The 20203-nt window shown below is 41.0% G+C and overlaps 1 protein-coding gene across 6 annotated transcripts in view; it reads left to right on the forward strand.

Annotated features, from left to right (window-relative positions):
- PKIB (cAMP-dependent protein kinase inhibitor beta) overlaps positions 1–20203 on the forward strand; it is a 57111-nt gene that overhangs the window by 22726 nt on the left and 14182 nt on the right. The window contains exon 1 of one of the 6 annotated variants that reach the window (XM_069805158.1): positions 12855–12877. The exons of the other annotated variants lie outside the window; for them this stretch is intronic. The gene's annotated coding sequence lies outside the window, so the exon portion shown is untranslated. Of the gene's footprint in view, positions 1–12854; positions 12878–20203 lie in introns of those variants that run through there. 6 annotated transcript variants of the gene reach the window in all.

Raw genomic sequence — 20203 nt, forward strand, 5'->3', positions numbered from 1 at the left:
CTATGCAGTTTGAAAACCACAGCTGGGCCCTGGCATAGCTTAAAACTCAATAAATTGTTAATGATTTCTTCATTTTGATTTTGAAACATGACATTTCGGGTCTGTGGCCCTGTCGAACAATAATGCCATTTACTGTGAGATGCATGTCAGAACTATAGCTGAATAAATGTAATTTCTACACTATGAAAGCAGATTTAAAGTCCAACTTCCTTATGTGTAATAGGACTCTATGACGGCTAGCACTGACTTCTAAAGCATTACAGACAGTACAAATACCTCGCACAGCTGCTAGGAGGTATCTGTATTGCATGACAACATATTGAGGGCAGAAAACAACTGCCACAAATGTTTACATATCATCAATTACCTTTATTTTTCTAGCTTCAAAGCAATATGCATCTTAGTTCTCTCTCTGCTCCTCGCTTTGCTCCTGGAACACACCTGTAGGATAGAGGCCAGTATTATCCTAAAATTAGAAGCAACTGGAATTTATTCCTACCTAAGCACACAACACAAGTACAATTTGACATTTCAGTTGTGATACATGCAAAGTGACTTACACATATCATAAGCACCCAATTACTGCACTTTGTTTATTACAAAAATCTTGATAGCACTCTTCTTGAACAGCAATAGTTACAGCTTTTTTCTGAGTGGTCATCTAATCATTTAAGTAGTTAGTCAGTCCTGAATATGACCACCTCTCTGGGAATGAGTTGTGGGAGCATTTTCCTAGTCAGTTCTAGTCTACAGTCACCCAGATGAGTTCAACCAACCTGTGGTAACAGTTCACATGCACATAATCTGGTCTGGTGGGTCAACAACGAGGCCATGGCAAAGGGGGCATATTCTAGTGACTTCAGAAAGCTTAGTAAAGGATGTCTCATTATCTCCTTAGAATCATACAGTGTCTACTCCTGTTGTTTTTACACCCATCTCCAGGATGCTGAAAGAATTTCTAAGCATATTTGTTACTAGCATTATGACAGTTGGATATCCAACTTTTGTCAGTCAATGGCATTTACAAGTTCAGTGGCTCTCCTGAAATCACATCAAATAGAGGAGAGGCACGTTGACAATACATGATTATAGCTCTGACAGATTTGAAAAATAAAATATAAATGGAATGGAAGATGACAAAGGTGGAAGCCATCTGTACAGAAGCAGTCTCTTTCAAAGGAAAATTAAGAAGCGGTAGACTTTCAAATAATGAAAGTAGTGATAATCTGGGATAGAAGCAAATAGGAAATATTAAGTCTTTCTTGGAAATACTGCTGAGGCTGGTTGAACTTTGTGCATGAGTGCTTTGCTGGGATTATTTTCATCAACGTGTAGCAGTGCCCTCACTGGGATAATGAGAGGCAGCAGGCTGTTGAAACAGGTAGAGGAGCAGGCACAGCACAGATAGCCCAAAGGCTGCTAGGGTGGAGCTGAGCTGTAAAAAAAAAAAAAAAAAAGGCAAGCCACCAAAAACCCCGGAGACATCATCAACTTTATCAGCTTTTTGGCTGCTGGGTGGGTCTGGAGGGCTGGTGGCAGAATGCACTTCAGAAAGCCACGGTGCCAAGCTAAATGCAAACAACATTTCCTTAAACATGCTCCTCTTCTTTTACCCACGCAGAGGAACACAACTCAAATCAACTAAATTGAATTGCAGACTGGGAAAGCAAAAAGGGAGAAAGAAGTTGATGAAATTTCTGGGCTTTATCATTTGAGGGGAAATTTGGTGTCCTGGGAAGGTGGAGAGGCACTGTGGCGGGCACGTTTATGTTCTGTTTCAGCAACCAGAGCATGGCTGTATTCTCAGAAGTCACAGTTAATGCTCTGGGGGAAAAATGCAATGTATCCTTTATATGCCAGCTGTACTTTGTCACTCTTTTCAGCACAGAACTGTTGCCCTTTTTTAGTTTCTATCACTTTTATAAGCTGATAGAGAATGGGATTGTATGGAGAAGTTTATAAGGTAAAATTCCCATTTTTATTACAAGAGGGCATCTTCTTAGTCTCAAAAAGAAACCTCCATTTGCAGTTTTCCAGGAGTCTGTTTCTTTAAAAAGATGTTTTCAAGATTGATTGGTATCAGGTGTACAGTGCCATGTGATTCAGGCGTTACTATGGTGACCACTCTTTTAGATAGGATGTCAGAAGCTATAATAGCACTTAAAAATCCTGTGCACAGTATGATAACCTGCACGGAAATAAGCCATAGCCTCACTCAGACCTAGGTCTGTCTGTGTGAATTTGCAGATTCATGGGTGCAAGCCACCAAAGATTGCGTACTGATGTTTGGGGGAGATTTCTCTCCCCTCTCCCTTTCCATGTGACGAACAGGCAGGATTGGCTCTACAGTATAAGAGGAAAGACTAAATCCTTTTGACCACCATTCCTCCCCAGCCCCTTTGGAGTCTATGGCTTTTTTTGTGTTTCAGGCTAGCAGATATGCCCGGTCAGTGCTCTGCTGATGTCCGTGTGGCACTGCTTGTGCGCACCTTGTGCAAGGGCATATGAAAAGAGGTGTTTCACTGCCATACTGGCATTTGCATGGTTGTGCTGGGGGCCATGGCAAGCCCAAAACGACTTCTCTGCCCTTGGCAAATCTCTGACCAGCGATTAAAATTAAATTACCCTTCAAAATGCTGCTTGCTCAGCCTTTGTATTTCATGGGTCCTAACACTGCAGCCACACATTTGCCTTTGTACAGTGCAACTGGCAGTAATGTTACACTTGTTCATTAACTTCTGCAGGGTTAGGGGCACAGGTTAATTAGCCCCTCTGTCCATGCACTGCTTATGTCCGTACAAAGGTAGTTAGACTTTCTGGATACTACAGCCTGTAGATTCCTGGGTTTCTGCTTCAAGGCAAGTAAGTTGTAGTCGACATGAAAAGTAATGAGCTCTCAAAGCTTATTAGTTTGAATTCTGCATCAGTAAGATGGAAGGAAAAGAGAAAAGTTGGTAAGGAGTGAGGAAACTATAACATGGGTTCAAGGTCAAGAGGCAGGGGCTGAAGGAGCAGTAGAGTTAGAGGGTAATGTGCCTTCCTGCCCCAATTCCTCTGTCCCAGCTACTGCTTCTCAGCAGCAGCAAGGAGCCCCAGGCTTCGCCTCCTGTGGTTGCCCTTAGGCAGGATGATGTGAGCAGCAAAGGGAATCCTGGTTTTGATGACTTGCTGTATCTTTGCTATGTTGGTCTCTTCGGAGGACCTGGGCTCAAGGCCACTGCAGCACAATAGACCTACTAGAATGTGTCTCAGTGTATTGGACTGGTACAGGTGAGATCAGATGTCAGGGAAAGGTCTACTGTTAGAAAAGAGAATTTCCCTGATGAAAGAAACCTTTCTGATGAAGTCTTGCAGCCTCCTGCAGTTTTAATAGGGCTTGATCCTTTAAGTTGCTAAATAACTTCAGCTCTCTCCACTATCTGTAGAACTCAACAATACTCAGCACTCTTCAGCACTAAGAATAGAAAGTTGAATATTTGGACCTGTTGTGCCCTGATGGTCTCTCTTAAGCCTGCAACTGCTATTTTGAAAGACAAAATTGGAAAATAAGATAAGTGATTATGGCCCCAGTTGTATAGAGTGGTTAAGTATGTGTTTTTAAGCATGCAACTATGAAAACTGAATGAGTGCTCCTATGTACTGGAGCTATGCAGTACAATGGTGTATAGTGCTACAACCTGGAGTTAAAGTGGCATTTGATTGTATATTCCACTTCAGTTTATTGATTTGACATTATCCCCTATTGTGTTTGAGTTGTGTTTTGCTAGGTAATAAGATGGCTCTAATGCAATAAATAAATGGAACATAGTCAAACAGTTAAAGGTGAGTGTAGTTAGCAGTCCTTTAAGTCAACTTTGTCATGTCCCCACTGTGTTAAGTATGTGCCCTTCAGCTGTGTTGGGAGTCTTTTAGAAGCTAGAGTTACTCCAGGGGTCAAATTCTTAAACTGAATTTTCCCATTGACTTCTAATGATATTCACGAATGAATGTGAGATCAATGAGCTGTAAGGAACATTTCCAAATACGGAAACAACTAAACCAGAGCTAATACAGGCACTGAGCAGTTTAAAAAATTGAATATCAAAAGCAGATAAAGAGCAAAAGTAGTCAGGCTTTGTATAGCATAAAGCACAAACACTGATATGGAGACTGATTGAAATCTGAGGGGATGGTAAACAAGTGCATCTGTCCTTTCAAAGACCATGTTTGTTAATAAAGAAATAACAAGCATGTTAATTGGCTGCTTTGCATCTAACTGTATAAATAAGACTGGAAAATGCCAGCCAAAGCTACTACAGACAGGAGAGTCAAACACTGAATTGATTGGCATAAAAGCGAGAGCTTCCACAGCTGGTTCCGTACTTGAGAAAGCTGTGACACAGGAAGTGACTTAACTTACTAATTATTGCCTGATTCTTCATGTTTTTACTTCTGTTTCCCTGATTTCTTGCTTCTCTGTGGGGAAGGGCTTTCCCTTCTGATTTTTCTGTGTTTCTCTAAGCAACAGAAACACACAACAGAAAACCATCTGGAAACCAGACTCAGTGCCAGCCCTATTCAGAATCAAAAAGCTGATTTTTGATGCCTGATTTGGAGTACCACATGCTCTGCTGCTCTACATGTCTCACAGCTGAACTGGAAATCTGTCACTGTGCCCAGTTCCCAAAAGATGGAGGCTCTTGCAGTGCAAAATCCTGCTGGATCAGTTGATAGTTCCCCATCTTTTCCACACGTCTCGGGGTGAGCGGCTCAACCTGAAAACTCTTGGTAACTGTGACCATCTTAGCCCGCTTTGTGCAGTGCCTGCAACAAGCTAAACATTACTCACCGAGGAAGGCGTAATGACATACTGGGCTGCACTTGTTAGACCTTGTGTGGAAGACTGTCCAGTTTTGCTCCTTCCTTACCAAAAGGATGTTGATAAACTGGAGCAGGAGACCACCGGGTTGGTCAGGGAAGGAGTACTTGTCCTGTGAGGAGAGGCTGAGGGACTGGGGCTTGTCTGGCTTGGAGAAAACTTTGGGGGGACCTACAAGCAGCCTTCCCATACCTATAAGGTGCTACTGAGAAGATGGAGCCAGGCTCTTTACAGAGTTGCACAGCAGGAGAACAAGAGACTACAGTCATGAACTAGAACGAGGCAGATTTGGACTTGAGGTAACGAAAAGCCTTTTCTTCATGAGGATAGTGAAGCCCTGGCACAGGTTGCCCAGAGGGGTTGTGGTGTCTTCACCCTTGGAGATACCAAAAAGCTGACTGGACAAATCGCCGAGTAGTGTCGTCTGAATTAATTACTGACCCTGTTTGAGCAGGAGGTTGAAGTAGATGACCTCCTGAGGTGACTTCCAACCCGAATTATTCTGTGATTTTATACCACCAAGTTTTCAGCCTTGCTTTATCCTCCACTCCTGCTTCTGTCCCAGACACCTCCTCCTGGCTGCCTAGCCTGTCCTGCTCTCACAGGCCTACAAGTAATGCAGGATTATCACTGCTTTTCTCCACCAAGTGAACCTCGACATGATGAAAAGTGTGCTAGTTTTGAGATGTTGACAAACTCCTATTTTGGCAAAACCCTACCGTGTCTTCATAAGGGAGTTGCTTAGCCAGGACTTTTAGGCAACTGTCCCAGCAGGAAGATGTTTGCTTTCCTTTCATGCTGCCATCTATTTTATTTAGAATGATGTTCTGTTGTCTTTAGCATTGCTGCTCATCTGGAAGCCAGTATTTAACTTCTCAAGATGATGGCTGGCAAGAAGCCATACCAATAATTAGCAGGAAGGCAGAACTGCATTCCAACAAACACTTAGCTGAGGTAGTTTAGTATAACAAAAATGACATTTTATTTCTGCTTCAGCAAATGAAGAAATAATACTGCCTAGTGTTCTAGCCTCAAATAAGTTCAAAGAACTATTATTCAGGGTCCAAAGTAAAGTAGAACAATTTCTGGGAGCAGGAAATGAGCCAAAGACAGTGGATACATGTTCATTTAGGCAAAAAGACAGATGGAAAAAAAAAATTTAGCCACATACAGCAAAACAGTAGTCATTGGCAAGAGACTGAGTGACTTCCTGCATCAGGGAAGTGTAAAATATGTTTCACACCCAGTCACCACCTTGACTGATTCTGTATGAGAGTTCAAACCTATGCCAGTCTATTCCTGTGGCCTTGTAAATCTGCTCGGTGAGGAAGACGGTTCTGACCAATGCTGGAAGTGTAAGTTACTGATTTCTACCTGACTGCTTCATCCATTTACTCCCATTTGAACAGAAGAATTTTGTTTTGTTAACTTGTTTTCACTGTGAAAGAGGCAATTGCTCCTTTTTTGAAGAGATAGACATTTTAGAATATCCCTAAATTTGTCTTTGATATTCTGAAGCAAGAGTGAGCAGACTGTGGCCTCTGAGAAGCCACCAGAGCCTGCTTCTCCCCCCCAGACCTTTCTTCATGTCTCATGCACCCCATCTGTTCATAAAGTATTCAGCAAAGTCAAGTAGGATTCCTTGCTTTAATTGGGTTTTTCAGCTGTCCCAGAAGCACTGACCCTAATTCTTTTTCATATGCAGAACTCTTTTTTAGAAGACTAAACAGAATGAAGTTGAACTAGTTTGTACTCTTCCTAATTATGTTACTTGTTCCCTTCCCCTCCTCAGCTGACTTTGAGAAAAACTCAGAAAGCTTGTGTTTTTCTTCAGCAGCAGAATCAGAATCCATACAGAATGGGCAGATACAAAGACATAATCTAAAATGTGCCCATGAATAGTCTGAAATAATGACTTAATAATTGTGAAATAAAGTTAGGAAAATGGCAGAATTTCTTTCCTTTCCTAAATTTAAAGGGACTCAAAGGTCATTTTTCTAATGTGGATTAGTGACATGTAAAATTTCTAAAATTGTGATAAAGTATATAACAAGGACACTTTCTTTATGGGCCACTGTTGAATGTTTGGTGTTGCATCTTTTCCCCAAAAATGTTACTTTTGGAGCTGAAATTTGCTAGATTGGCTGACGATAAGGAGAGCAAAGAGTCTGTCCCAGAAAACATAGGGCCTTGGGTTGACAGCCAGGTAGCATCATCAGTTTGTCTGTCTATCAAAAGTCACTTCATTTCAATAAGTTATGCTGCCTTGACAACTGGTCATCACTGTTTTCTTAGCAGTTGTTAAGAGTTCACCAACTTCAAATTCAGTGATTAACTTGGGATGTGCCTGAGAACTTCTCTCCAGAAAAGCAATGTGAACAAGCCTTTGCAGAACTTGGGTAAATAGGCTTTGTCTGTGGTGAGAGGAAAAAAACAAGGGGCTTTTTCTGATGTACGATGAGGTTTGTGTTGGCATCAGTTCAGACTTCACCATATGATGATCCAGCTCTTGAACTCAGTGCAGCTTGTCAGTGTTCGGGGGTTGAGGTGGTAGAAGGAGACACAGGGGTGATGTAGAAATGATAAACACAGAAACTGATGCTGAGAGTTTCCAAAATAATTACATAATTATCTTCTATTTATTTTGGACATGTTAGTGGTCCATTTTTCTCAAGTACTTTGTGTCTAACAGCTTATGCTGACCTCCTTTACTTTTTTCAGGACTCTTAACTCCAGTATTCCTGGCAGACTGATGTATGCCATGCATTTAAACTACACCAAAGGCTGGCAAGAGGTGTAATTTTTTTCCTGAGTGTAGTTTTATTCCAGAATAAATTATCACTGTTAGCGTTTGGTACATGGAAATAATACATATAATTGAAAACTGACTCTTCAACTTTCTTTTAATCCTGTTCCTTTCTTTGTAGGTGTGGTAACTCCTCACTTGCAGGGACAAATTCTAATAATGATTCCGCTAGGGAGATAAGAAAAGTCTATTAGTTGTGGTGAGTCATCATAGCATGTAGCAACAGAGGTGATTACAACTGTCCTATCATCAGATTAGCACGGCTGTGTTGTGATTGATCTCATTTACTTTCAGTTACAAGAAGCGTGTAAATGTCCCAAGATGTTTTGCAACTGTTGTCTCTGAGAGAACAGCACCTTGTTGGGGTCCTCTTTAGTGCTTTCTTTATCAGTATGTTGTTAATGTAATATTGGCAACACAAAGAAAATATTCTTTCAGAGAAATACTCAGCAGTTCCTTGCAGCTGGTCAATGTTTTTAGTGTTGTCTTACTTAAATAAACATACAGTGTTTTCCTTTAATTTTGTTTTGGTTTTACTCATGTTTGGTTTAACCCCTTTCTAACAGCTCAGTGCTGTGGACATTTTTTAGCCAGTCAGTTGGAAGCTAATTAGAGAAGAGGACAGCTAAGAATTCATGGTTTGTGGGGACAAATGAGCACAGTCACTACGGTACTCAGCTGGAAATGTGAAAGTTGTGAATGTTGGACTGACTCCAAGGCCTCTTTCTTCTTGTGTAAGAAATAGTCACTGCATAAATTACAGAAGCAGTCTTTAGGTTTCAAGTATAATATTTTTCCTATGTGTTTCAGGTGGTGGCCTGGCTAATGCCAGCCTTGACCCCCAACTTCTGTGACATACTATTTTTCCCCCTTAAAGGAAGCGTTGTATTAGAGGTTGAAGTGTAAAGACTAGGGCAAAATTTACACTGACATCAAAAGAGCAGAATTTCAGTTACAATACTTTGGCACAGTGGAAAGTGCTATTGGTCAACTTAACCTCTTCCCTAGGGACCAAAGCACTCACGTAGGAGACAGAAGCTCAAGGCAGTTCTTCTTCAAATCGCTAGGTGTTCTCCTCTGGGCATGTGTTCAGAAGGAGAAATGAACCCTGCCTGGTGATTTGAAGGAGTCGTTGCAGAGGTGATGATTTCTTCGTCAGCTGAAGTGAGCGGTGAGTAGATGCAGGTGCTTCCTGGCAACCCAGAGCAAGGCCAAGCTGTGATGGGTAGGATCCCTAGGCATGCCCTTCTCCCAGGTATTACCTGTTGGTTAGTTCCAGGTCGCTCTCCTTTCATGTATGAAATTTGTAGGCTGAAGCAGTTTTCTGAAGCGTCCAACTCGGTAGAGGAAATTTTAGCATCTAGTTCTGTGGTTTGGCTTCTTTCTACTTTGCAGGTCTGGTACCTCAAGCAAAGGTGTTGTGGCACCTGTCTTACACATACACATGCTCTTGGCTGAAGAACGAATCAAAATCCACTCCCAGATGCTATGAAGAATTGTGGTGTGTGGAACAAGAAAAGAGGCAAGATGAAGTACAGGGACAGTAGTGGGCCTTCATCATGACAGTCCACAAAAAGCTTGACTTTGCATATGGCTGCTTGCAGTAGGCTTGGCTGTGCCTTTATTCACTTCAGAGAAAAGTGGGGTTTTATCAGCTGTAGTATGACCCTGAACAGTTCCATATCCAGTGAAATTTAGAGAAGTTTCTTTTCGTCCCTATCTCACCTTAATGGCTATGGCAAGAGCATTTAGAGAGAAAATAATTTGGATGACATATGTCCTCAGACATCAGTGTAGGAGATGTGGAGGTATCCATACCTAATAATACAAAATAAATGCAAATTACAAATAACCTGAAATGCATTTATATGCATTGTATAAACCTAAGAGCATTCTGGACATCACTCCAATAATGTATCTCATGGTCTAATTTTTATTTCTTTAAAAACTTCATACAAGATAACTTGGTTGTTCTATAAAAGGACTTAACTGAGCTTCTAAAATGCACTAAACTCAAGTTGAGAAGACTGTCTTCATCTGTTAAAAAATGAATAAATAGAACTTCTTACTGTAGAAGAAGTCAGCAAATAAAGGTCTTAGCAATATTACTTGGAAAATACATTTCTTGAAATGAGAAATGCAAAAGTGGTTTCTTAATAAATGATGACATGCCAGAATAGACTTTCCACAACACAAACATTATGTTGTTTGGGAGATTCTGAATGCTCTCAGTGCTGCAAGACCAACAAAGTTTATCTGAGTTTACAGCAAATAATCTGTCCTTACATATGTAATGGGCAAACTTTCATTAAAGCATCCTGCTGCATATTAGGAAGCTCTTAGATCATTAGTTCATCTGGCACCAAGCCACTTGCCAAACTTCTAAGTGTGAAAGTGTGGTTGCCGAGTCACAGTTTTGGAAGCTGCAGTAACAGTTCACAAAAATCTATCCTTTAGCTGGTAGAAACCCTGGAGAGCTGCAAATATGTGTAATATATATGCATTTGAACTTTAAAATATAAAAGAGAGAACCCACCAACAGACCTTTTGTATGTGCATGTTGTTTTCTTCCTCCCCTCAGCACTTAGGTAACTATAAAGCAGCTAAAATCAACACATAAAATGTCGGATTTGAAAGGGCATGTGTGCAAAAGAAAGCATTGCGGGCTAAGGATGTGAATCAGAGCACTGACTGTACCAGCAGTTTGTCCAGTAATATATCAGCTGAAGTAAAAGCACGGTTTTTCGTCTTCAGGTGAGCAACAGATTTGGAACAAGAGAACATTTTAACTTGAGGTAACATTCACAATTTTGTGCTTCCCTGCTGATACCAGGCATGATTTACTGAAGGGAGGGGGAATAGAAGGAAATAAAATAAGTTGGAAAGGGGGCTGATGGGGCTCTAGCCATTGCATTACCCCAGCTGGCTTGTGTTTGTGCATCAGCGTGGTGGCAACCAAAGATATCCTTTGCGATACCGCAGCACAGGTCAGTGTGACCCTGATAACATTTTCTGTCTCCCTTTATTCACACTAGTCTCTTCAGATCCTGGTTCTTAGTTAGAAACCCATTCTTGCTTTGCCTTGCTAACTATACTTGTAAAATAAATGAAGCATATCTCCTAACCAATGGCCAAGGACAGTTATGTCATTGAAGTTTCTTCTGGATAGTGTTAATTAACCAAAACCAGTAAAATAGGCATAATCAACAAGCACAAGAAGAAAACTCATTTTACAGAGTGCTAAAAGCTTCAGGGAAGATTGCAGTTTTTCCTGTAAATGTATGCTTTCTTTACTGTGTCACCTACTGTTGCAGAAATGTTGAGGTGGAAGTTGAGAAGCGGTACAATTTATTTTGCAATATTTTGAAATCTAGTAATCTCTCCATGATGAACCCCCATCTACTTCAAAATGCTGATCTTTGTATTAGTATTCTAATAACTTTCTGGAGCAGCATTTTTTATAACTAGTACCTAGGGAATGGGCAGGGGTTCTCTGAGCCCTTGGCAAAGTTTGTACTGGGTTTCAGGAGTATTATCACTTAATATGAAAGTGCAGAGGAAAGAATGTTCATCCAAGAGAGAATATGGGGAAGAAAAGGTTATACTTGGCTAGTGCTGAATTGTTGAATAGATTGGTGTAGACTTTAGTGTGTTTTCACACTGTACCCAAATAAATACATAAGTGATTTGAAGGCTAACTTAATATAACCATTTAAACAAATTGTTTCCTTTTTTCTTTTCTTTTTACATTTAGGTTAAACATTTGAAATAGAGATGACACTGTACAAAACAGGAATATGTATCTAGGAAAATTAAATTCTATTTCTGCTACCTGACTTTATGATCCCAGTGACTTCCACTGAAATGTCCCATTTTCACTTTAGTAACTAAGTAATTGGCTGATGTGAACAGTTTTGTGGTAAGACCCCTACCTCAGTTGCCCCGGTGTACATCCAGAGGGACGTTAACTCCAGTGGCATTGCTCTAGATTTACAGCAGTTGAGTTTTACTCAGCTTGGGTCCTGTGTATCAGAAGAAACCTATCCAGTGGTAAATAAAACCAGTGCCCCACCTGTGGGTGACTGACCCTTGAAAAATGTCAGGTGGAGACTATCTTGACTTTGTACAAACCGTTGAGTCATTTCCTCAACTGAGAAGATAATTTTTCTTCAGTGTTCCGTTCCTTTTTTTCCCCTGCTGACGTACTCGGCACACAAGTAGCTTGCTTTATTTGTATAGCTTCAAATTGTTTCAGCCTTTCTGATTTTTAAAAGCAGGGAGGCTTTTCCAGCGGCGATTTGCTTCTCTGTTAGTTGTGTGATGGCAGGTTATTTTTGAGGAGACGGTGGAAGCCAGAGCTGCTGGCACTTTCCTGGATATTCCTCTCTGCAATTGCCCACAGCTCAAGCAGTGCTTTTCTTCTGTAGCTCACGCCCAGCCCCACTTCAAGAAAGACCATGCTGTGGGGCTGAAGGTATGCATACCTGAGCCATGAACTTTAAGGTACTTAGCATTTTCAGGGGGAGAATGGGGCAGATTGCCAAGAAACCATGCTAGATGACCTTCTTTCCTGCAGGCTGGTTGGTTCTCCATGCAAATCAACTGGCAGCTAATACAAAATTAAGCAGTATGGTTATTTCCAGGTAGCTTTCTGGTCTGTTGTGAAAACTCTCTGTGTGTAGATGCTGAAATATTAACTCAGTTGTAGACATTTGCTGCAAATGTGGTGGGAAAGTAGTATTTATCTTATAACAGCTTGAAAGCGGTTTTTATGCTATAGTTGTGTATTATCGCTTCGGGTAGCAGAATGCCATTGAACAGACGTGGCTTGCTTTCTTACACGGTGTCCAGGCAGCAGTTGCCACCTTTGGGGTGAATGTAGCACCACTACTGGTGCAGAGAGATTCACCCTCCTTCACGGGAGGATGGAGAATTTGTTTTGTGACATGGTTGTTAAGGACTTATTTTTGTACCAGAAGTGCCTTGAATGGAAAGGCTGAAGTCCAGAAGTCTATCTGTAAGGCATGTGCTCCTGTATGTGAATTTGTAGTCTGTTTATTTATTTTAAAAGTGTTGAAGTTTTGTTTCCCTCTTGGCAACAGTTCAGCTTTCCCTTGGTGTTTTGCTGTAGTCAGCTGACAGCCAGACATTGGGATCACATTCCGATTGTTTCTGGGTGTCTCTGGTATTCATCAGCCCCTTTTTGCTGTCCTGTAAGTAGCTTTTTTCTTATGCTTTCATTTGCTGTATTCTACCATTTGTGTCCTCTACCTCTTTTAGGCTGTTTTTAAAATATTTTAACAGGGTTTCATAAGCATCTACCATTCCTAATGAACTTTAGTTAAAGAGCTATGCTTGTCTCCATACAGCCTTGAACAAACTAAGCAAACTGAGAAGTTCGCCTTTATTTAAATGTTCATAACCTTGCTGATGTTCTCCTGTTCGCTGAGCTTTACACACTGTGGAAGTCATCTTTGTCTTTCTAGGCTCTCCTTTGAAACACTAGAGTAAGCATCTTGTTTGGTATAATAAATGTGGTTAGTTTAAAAACCAAAAAAGACTCTATAATTATATGTTCAAATTTTGTTCTTTGGCTGTGACTGTCGGTGCTTTAGGGAGTTCCCTGCTGAGAAGTACAGAAATGGGTTCCATTTCTCTGTGGGTGCCTCTTCCTTCTTCAGAGGGGAAGAGGGATTCATCAGGCGAAACCGTTCCTGTGGCCCTTCACAAATTTGAGGGACTCTTTACAGTCTGGGGAGAAGTGCTAAAACTTCTAAGGCAGGAGCAAATCTTGCTCTTGCTTTCCCCCCTGCCCCCATCAAAATGAATGAGCAGGGCTTTTGTGGAGGGATATCTGCAGATATTAATTTTCTGTCAGCTCTGTCCGAAACCTCTATTTCATTGAACAAATCTGTAGTGGTTTGGTTGATGTTACAAGGAACAGAATCTGACCCATAGTTTCAAAATGAGCGTAGCATACTGGTCTGTTCGGTGAAAGGTCATGTCTTTTCATCTGCAATCAAGAAAATTCAGAACTATTTCTGCATTTTTTTTTGAGAAAAACACAAGATATAAATAAAACAAACCTTTCAGCTGCTGATTTTAAGGGGAGCCATAAAAAATGTGGCAGTGAAGACCAGAGAAGAATGTTTCCCGTGGTGCCTGTAGTCATTTGTAGCTCTTCAAGAACCAGAGGTCATCTGCAGAAAACAGGAGTCCCCTGAAATCACACCATCTGCAGTTCTCACCCAGATTCATGCAAGTCTCTAGGGAGGTGGTGTAGGCTTTACACATCTCCAGTGTTGAGTGGAGTTTAGAAAAAGGATATGCGCTCATCAGGAAAGCATGACAAGCATCCTTCTTAATTTTTACCTTTCAAAGATACAGGTTTTAATGCAGAAGTAAATGCCAGTACATAAAACAAGGACTAAATGTTTGAGTACTACAACACCATCAGCATAACCCGCCAAAGATCTGCACTTACAAGTCAGTATCATTTCCAGGTTTTTGTTTTGAAAAGCTCAACTCCATGCTTCCACAAACAAAACTCCTGTGGAGTTTCCATTAAGCAATGCAATTAGGTCTGTGTGTTTCTGGGAAAGATGCATCTTTGTAGAATGTGTCTTCCAAATGGGCTTGGTGTTGTTTCAATCTGTCTAGAAACAGAAGCATCAGTTTGCAAAAAGATTCACTTAAGTTATAATGCCTATCTGATTTTTTCCTTCTCTCCCTTTCTGTGCTTAGTAAGACAAAATGGGGGAAAAAATCCACTTCTGCGGAATTTGCATGGGAAAAAAAGAAGGAAGATTAATTTACACTGCCAGGTGTCAGGCTGTAATATGATTATGCTTGCAGAGCTAAAAAAGGAAATGTTCAGAGCTTATAAACATTCTAGAAGAGGTCATTAGCTTAGCAGATAGGAAAAATTTGTTTCTGAGCATTGAGCAGTTCCTGAACTCACACAGCATGTTACACAGGTGTGTGTAATGCTGTGGGGGCTGCAGAGTCCTAAGAGGAGCTTGCAAGGGTGGTATTTCCAATTAGACATAAAGTCTGAAGGCTACAAAATGTCAGCACTGAACAGTAATTTTTAACCAACTGGAAATAGGTTCTTTCGGGCGCCTCGTTCCTTGGCATCCGAGCGCCTTCAGCCAGCGAGTGAAATGTCAGATGTGATTCACCTGGCCAGGTTGCCCCGCTCATTTCTTCTGTCTTTCCACGGGGAGGTTTGCACGTGGTGCTGCCTGGGGAAGAGCCTCCGTGGGGACGGTGGAGGCTCTTGCTGTGGTCCTCCTGTGGGGCAGGATGGGGAGGGGGGCACTGGCACTTTCTGCATGGAGTGAGAGTGTCCTGGCGGGGGGGTGTGGGAATTTGGTGCTGTAGAAGGGCAGAGGAAGAGGAGGGAAGGCGTTTGCTGCCATGGGAGGGTGGGAAGGGGGGAGGCAGGGCTGGTGCTGCATCTTTCAGGGTAAGGGAGGGAGGACACCCCATCGCCTACATGGTCTGTGCGGCTGCCAGGGGTTTGACTGTCTTGGTCTCAGTGCCAGATGGGAGCACAAAGGAACTACCCTCCTGTGATAAAGCCGAGCGAGGTCTGGGCTTTCCTGCCCTCCTAGCATTTTAGGAAATGTCCTGTGCCACCAGGGCTGTATCACGGGCTCCTTCCAGGGTGAGGAAACCCAGTGAGGTCGCGTTTGTGTGCTTGCGGGGATGAAACCAGCCTGTGAGATCTTCAGAGGTAGCAAAGAACCTAGCAATTAAAGCACTCGCCTAACCCGTAATAACTCAGACTGACTGTCCTCCCACCCTCTCCCAGCCCCTGACTGCAGGCAAGCAACTCTTTGGCAGCAGTCGGCAGGCTCTCTCTTGCCTGGACCCAGTAAAAAAATTTTGTTAAAATTGATGTGATTCAGGAACAGCATGGTTCCAACAGACCTCCACGCAGTGAAAGTGCAGATTCCTTTACAATGGAAAACAGTTTTCAGTAGGAAAATCCTATCCAATTCTGCTCCAGAGGAAAGCAAAGTAAAAACATTTGCTCAGACAGATCCTGCTTGTTGCTTTTGCTACTCCTTGTGGAAGAATGGCTCTGGTCTGACATGTCAAAATTAAACCCACCTCTCACTCAGAATATAGCAGACTAAATGTTAAATTAAAAATGATAAGAATGAGGAAGAAGAAAGCTGATTGATTGTTAAACTTTTAAAACCAAAAGATTCAGTATGTGGACCTCCCAACTAATGTTGTTTGTGTGACAAATAGGAACAAGACCTGATGGCTTTCTTACATTTTGGTTTCCATCCCTCCACTTTTCCTTAAGCGGCAATGGCCCATGTAGATTAAGAAAGTTAAATAAAAGTTCTATGCCTGGTGGCATTCCAGCTGAAATAGCTCAAGGGTCCAGCCATACTTCATCCAAGTGATTTATAAAAAGCACACTTTAACTTTCTACTCTGTCATCTCTTAAATAGTCCTGTATATACTGGTTGTTTTCACAGCCTCATTATCATCTCGGATATTAATATACTTTTTTTGATCCTTATTTAAAGCACTTTATCCAGGTGTTTCAAAAGCAGGGCATGTTTAGTGAAGGATCATTTACCAAAATTGAAAAGACTCTTTTAAAGCCATCTGCCTCAATGAGAGAACATTTTAATTGAATTAATTTAAAATACATGAATTCAACAGCATGGAAATTATCTGACTGCCAGCTCAGTACATGCCTTGGAAATGACTGTTTGGTGTTTGTTCTTGAACAGCACATAGGCTGTAATATTTGGAGGTAGGGATTTGCTTTTAGGGCTTACTTTTTTGAGAGGCAATAATTTTCCTCAATTGCCAAGTAAGCTCAGGGAGACCATAAAATAATTTCCTTAGTATATTTTACTAGAATTTTGATTGAAATATGTCTATTTTACCAAACTAGCCTATAACCGTGAATCTCTAAGATAGGGAGGCTGTTTTAATGTCCTAGGCTAAGGGCATTGGAGGGTAATAGAGATGATTCATACTTTCATAAAATAGAAGTATATTGAAAGGCTAAAGAAATTAAACTAAATGTATCCCAGGTGTAATTCTACTGACTAGTTTAGGCTTATAACTAGTATGAATTTCACCTATTAGCCCTATTCTCATAGGAAAAAGAGACACTCTGAAATAGCATGAAAGTCCGGTAGTTTTATAAATCGCTGTGATCAATGGTATCCTTTCAGCAGAGACGCGGAGGAAACAAATGGAGTCATCTAAAAATAGGAAGGCAGGAGCAAGTGTAGTACTGCAGATAAACTCCTCACCTGAAGCGTAAAATTAATCGAAAATAAGTTGCAAGGAAAAAGTTCTTAGTGTGTACTGTGGTTAATCATATAGCCTATTTGTTTCCATCATTAGTCCTCAAGAGATTGTGGGTTCGGGGTTATTTTTTTCATTTATTTGAAATTCTGTTTCATCAGTGCTATTCAGTGGAGCAAGGTGTAGCTGGCTCATTCCCAGAAAATTTAAGGACAAGATGCTCTCAGATATTTGTGCCCCCATATTCCCTATTCTGTGGAAAATTTTGGTAAGTTTTCCCCCCAGTCTCAAAATATTCTGGCAGGGGAGTAAATCTGAGACTTGCCTTGTTCTGATTGATTGTGCCTCTGCATGCATGTAAATACCCTGTGGTCTCTGACCATTAAGATGCGGTCACAGACTTTCTGGTGCAGAGAAATAACCAGGGACTGTATCAGCAGGTGTCTGATCCACTGGAGACAACTCTTACCTCCAAATCTGAGAGGGACAAATCCAGCCCAGTGATCTGCTCCTGAACATTAAAGAGTGCATTCCTAGTGCTGTCTCCTGTCTGTGTTATAAAATTTCAATGGAAGCAACAGAAGCCTTGCAATTGGATAAAGTTAAGTACATGCATAACTGCAGGATCAAAATGTAAACCTATACTATCAGGATATGTTTCAGTAAATTGTAATTGAATTCATTTTTTTACTTGTAAGTTAAAGTCTGTTGTAAATATTAATTGGGAAGTCTTGTGAATCAAGGTCATTATCTAACTTAAATTACAAGTCTAAAGGAAGACATGTTTCTCAAATCTTGGTCTGTTTTCTTGGTGAGTCACTATTGGATGGGGCAGATTTTTCTAGTTGTAATTTCATTAAACTTAGTAAACAGAACTAGTACGAAGATTGATCAGGTATGCTCTAGAGGATATGACCTGAGTGGTGTTGTATTAGTAAGCATGATGTATGTTGGAGAATTAAATGAAAACTAAAAATTATTCATTTAATTTTGAAGAAATATTGTATCTGAAGCAAAAATATACGCTAAAGCATAAATAAAATATAAATGGAACATACAGAGCAGGGAACTGAGGGTCCAGATTTAAAATGCAATTTTAGAAGACAGTGCGGAAAAGTCATGTAACATAACTTCCCAAAATGTAGCCAGCCGTATGTCCTATTGATTTTTCATCTTTGCGAATGTAAAGTCACTGCCATGTCGAGCACAGCAGTAGGAGACTTCAGTAACTCATTAAACGGTTCTTCAGTGCACCAGGGTCACTTGCAGTTGGGGGTTAGCTCCATTTTGTTTGTATTAGACTTCACATGCCAAATGGCTGTTTTCTGCCCCGGGCTCACTTAAAGTCATCAGATTCCTGCAAAAAGCACAGTGATCTCTGTTGGTTCGTCTTCCCCTGAGGGCAAACTGAACCAAAATGATTTAGTAGAACTTTACAGCACCTGTGGTGGCCTAAGGACATGGTCAAGACAAAGTTTTTAGGGAGAGAAAATATCTTCTATTAGTTAGAAAAATGTCATTGGAGAAACTTTTGGGTAGATCAGCTCTCCTTCAAGCTGAGATGGCTTTATAGAATTATCCTACAATCGTTCACTTATATTTGCAAAATCAAAGACCTTTTACTACCCTTGAACTGAGTTAATAAACTAATATTTTATTAACTAACTAAACATTTATTCAGTTGAGCAAATACGATTTTCTTTCCAACATCCTATCCAGTGAAGAATGCCAAATGAAGTATTTTGGATTGGATTTCCAGAAGTATTCATGGATGAGCCAGAAGAACAGTTCAGGAAACCCAGATCATTTGTGGAGTAGAAGAAGGAAGTGAAGCGAGAGATAGAATAAACAATTATGGGGGAGAAATAGTTATGCAGAGCTTCATGATGGAAGCAAAGAATGCTGAGACCCCGAGAACCATGTTTCAGTCAAGTGTTGGGGTGATGTCTACAGGATATCTTGGCAGCTCTCAGACTGGTATTTGCTCCTTGTGAACAGGGTGGAAGAGATGCTCCCATCAACAGTAAATACTGGTGAAATAGCTGAAGTTGTCAACTGCTTTACCTTTCAGGCTGGTGCTTAAGGAAGCTACTCGAATAATAAAAACTTGGAGTGTTAGGTTTACAGAGTCACTCATGACAAAGTCAAGCAGGCTTTGTTGCAGCTTACTGTCCTAAAGAAAATAAAATTAGGTTTTCGTAGTACGTTAGTACTTTGATTGCTCAGTAAAGACTTGAGGGATACGCTGACTTTGCTTTAAATGCTATATCCAGACCCCTGTGAGTAAGTAGCAATTAATTACTAAGTTTCACTTCAGTTTTTGTTGTTTTGGTTTGGTGTGTGTTGTTTTTTTGTTGTTTGGGGTTTTTTTGTTAGAACAGACTGCAATGAGTGATTCTTGACTGGAAGTAGTGACTTCTCCTTGTGTGTGTTTGGCATTATGAAACCAGAATGCAGAAATCAAAAATTTAAACAGGAAAGTTTTACTCCAACTTAGGGAGAAGAATGGTGCTTGGATTTGGTTACACTTCAGCTTTTCTGAAGTGTTCATCGGACATGAACCATATCATTACCAGACAGAGAGTATCCTCTCCTGTCTTCAGGCAAAGAAGCACTAAGGGCTGTGACTGCAAAAGTAGCTAAACACAAGTATTTCCACATCAGTAAGGTGCAACTGAAGCTGACCAGGGAAGAAATCCACACGTAGGGTGGGATGCTCTCCAGGTCTGATCCAGGTCATAAAAAAATACAGCTCATAGATTTGAAGGAGGAAGAATCATACAAATAAGATATGATTAAGCTGTTTTTTTAATATAATTATGGAATGTTATCTGGCCGTGACAAAGATAATAAAATCAAAAGTCAGTTTTCATTTGCATAACTAAAACAATAACGTGTTTCTGAGAGCTTGTCCTTGCTTTTTAATGGAAACAGTCCCATGCTTTGAAGGCTTATGGACTTAGCAAGGTGCCTGCTGCTGTTCACATGCAATTCCTGCTCACTTCACTGCCAGACTGTTACCACCCAATGGCTAGATGGAGGGAAGCCCTGGCTTGTGTCCTTTCTGAGTTTCTGGCTTGTGTCCTTTCTGAGTTTCATAATGGTAAGATAACCCTTTCATCAAACCCACTTCTGCCTCCAGGGGACCCTCTGGAGGTCTGAATATGAAACAAGCAGGGACTTTTCTCCCTGGAGGACAGCTGCTGGCAGGGCAAAAAAGAGGCACATCTGTGCAGAAGCTCATATTGCAG

This window comes from Haliaeetus albicilla, chromosome 17 (genome assembly GCF_947461875.1).
Source record: "Haliaeetus albicilla chromosome 17, bHalAlb1.1, whole genome shotgun sequence".
Classification (NCBI taxonomy): Eukaryota; Metazoa; Chordata; class Aves; order Accipitriformes; family Accipitridae; genus Haliaeetus; species Haliaeetus albicilla.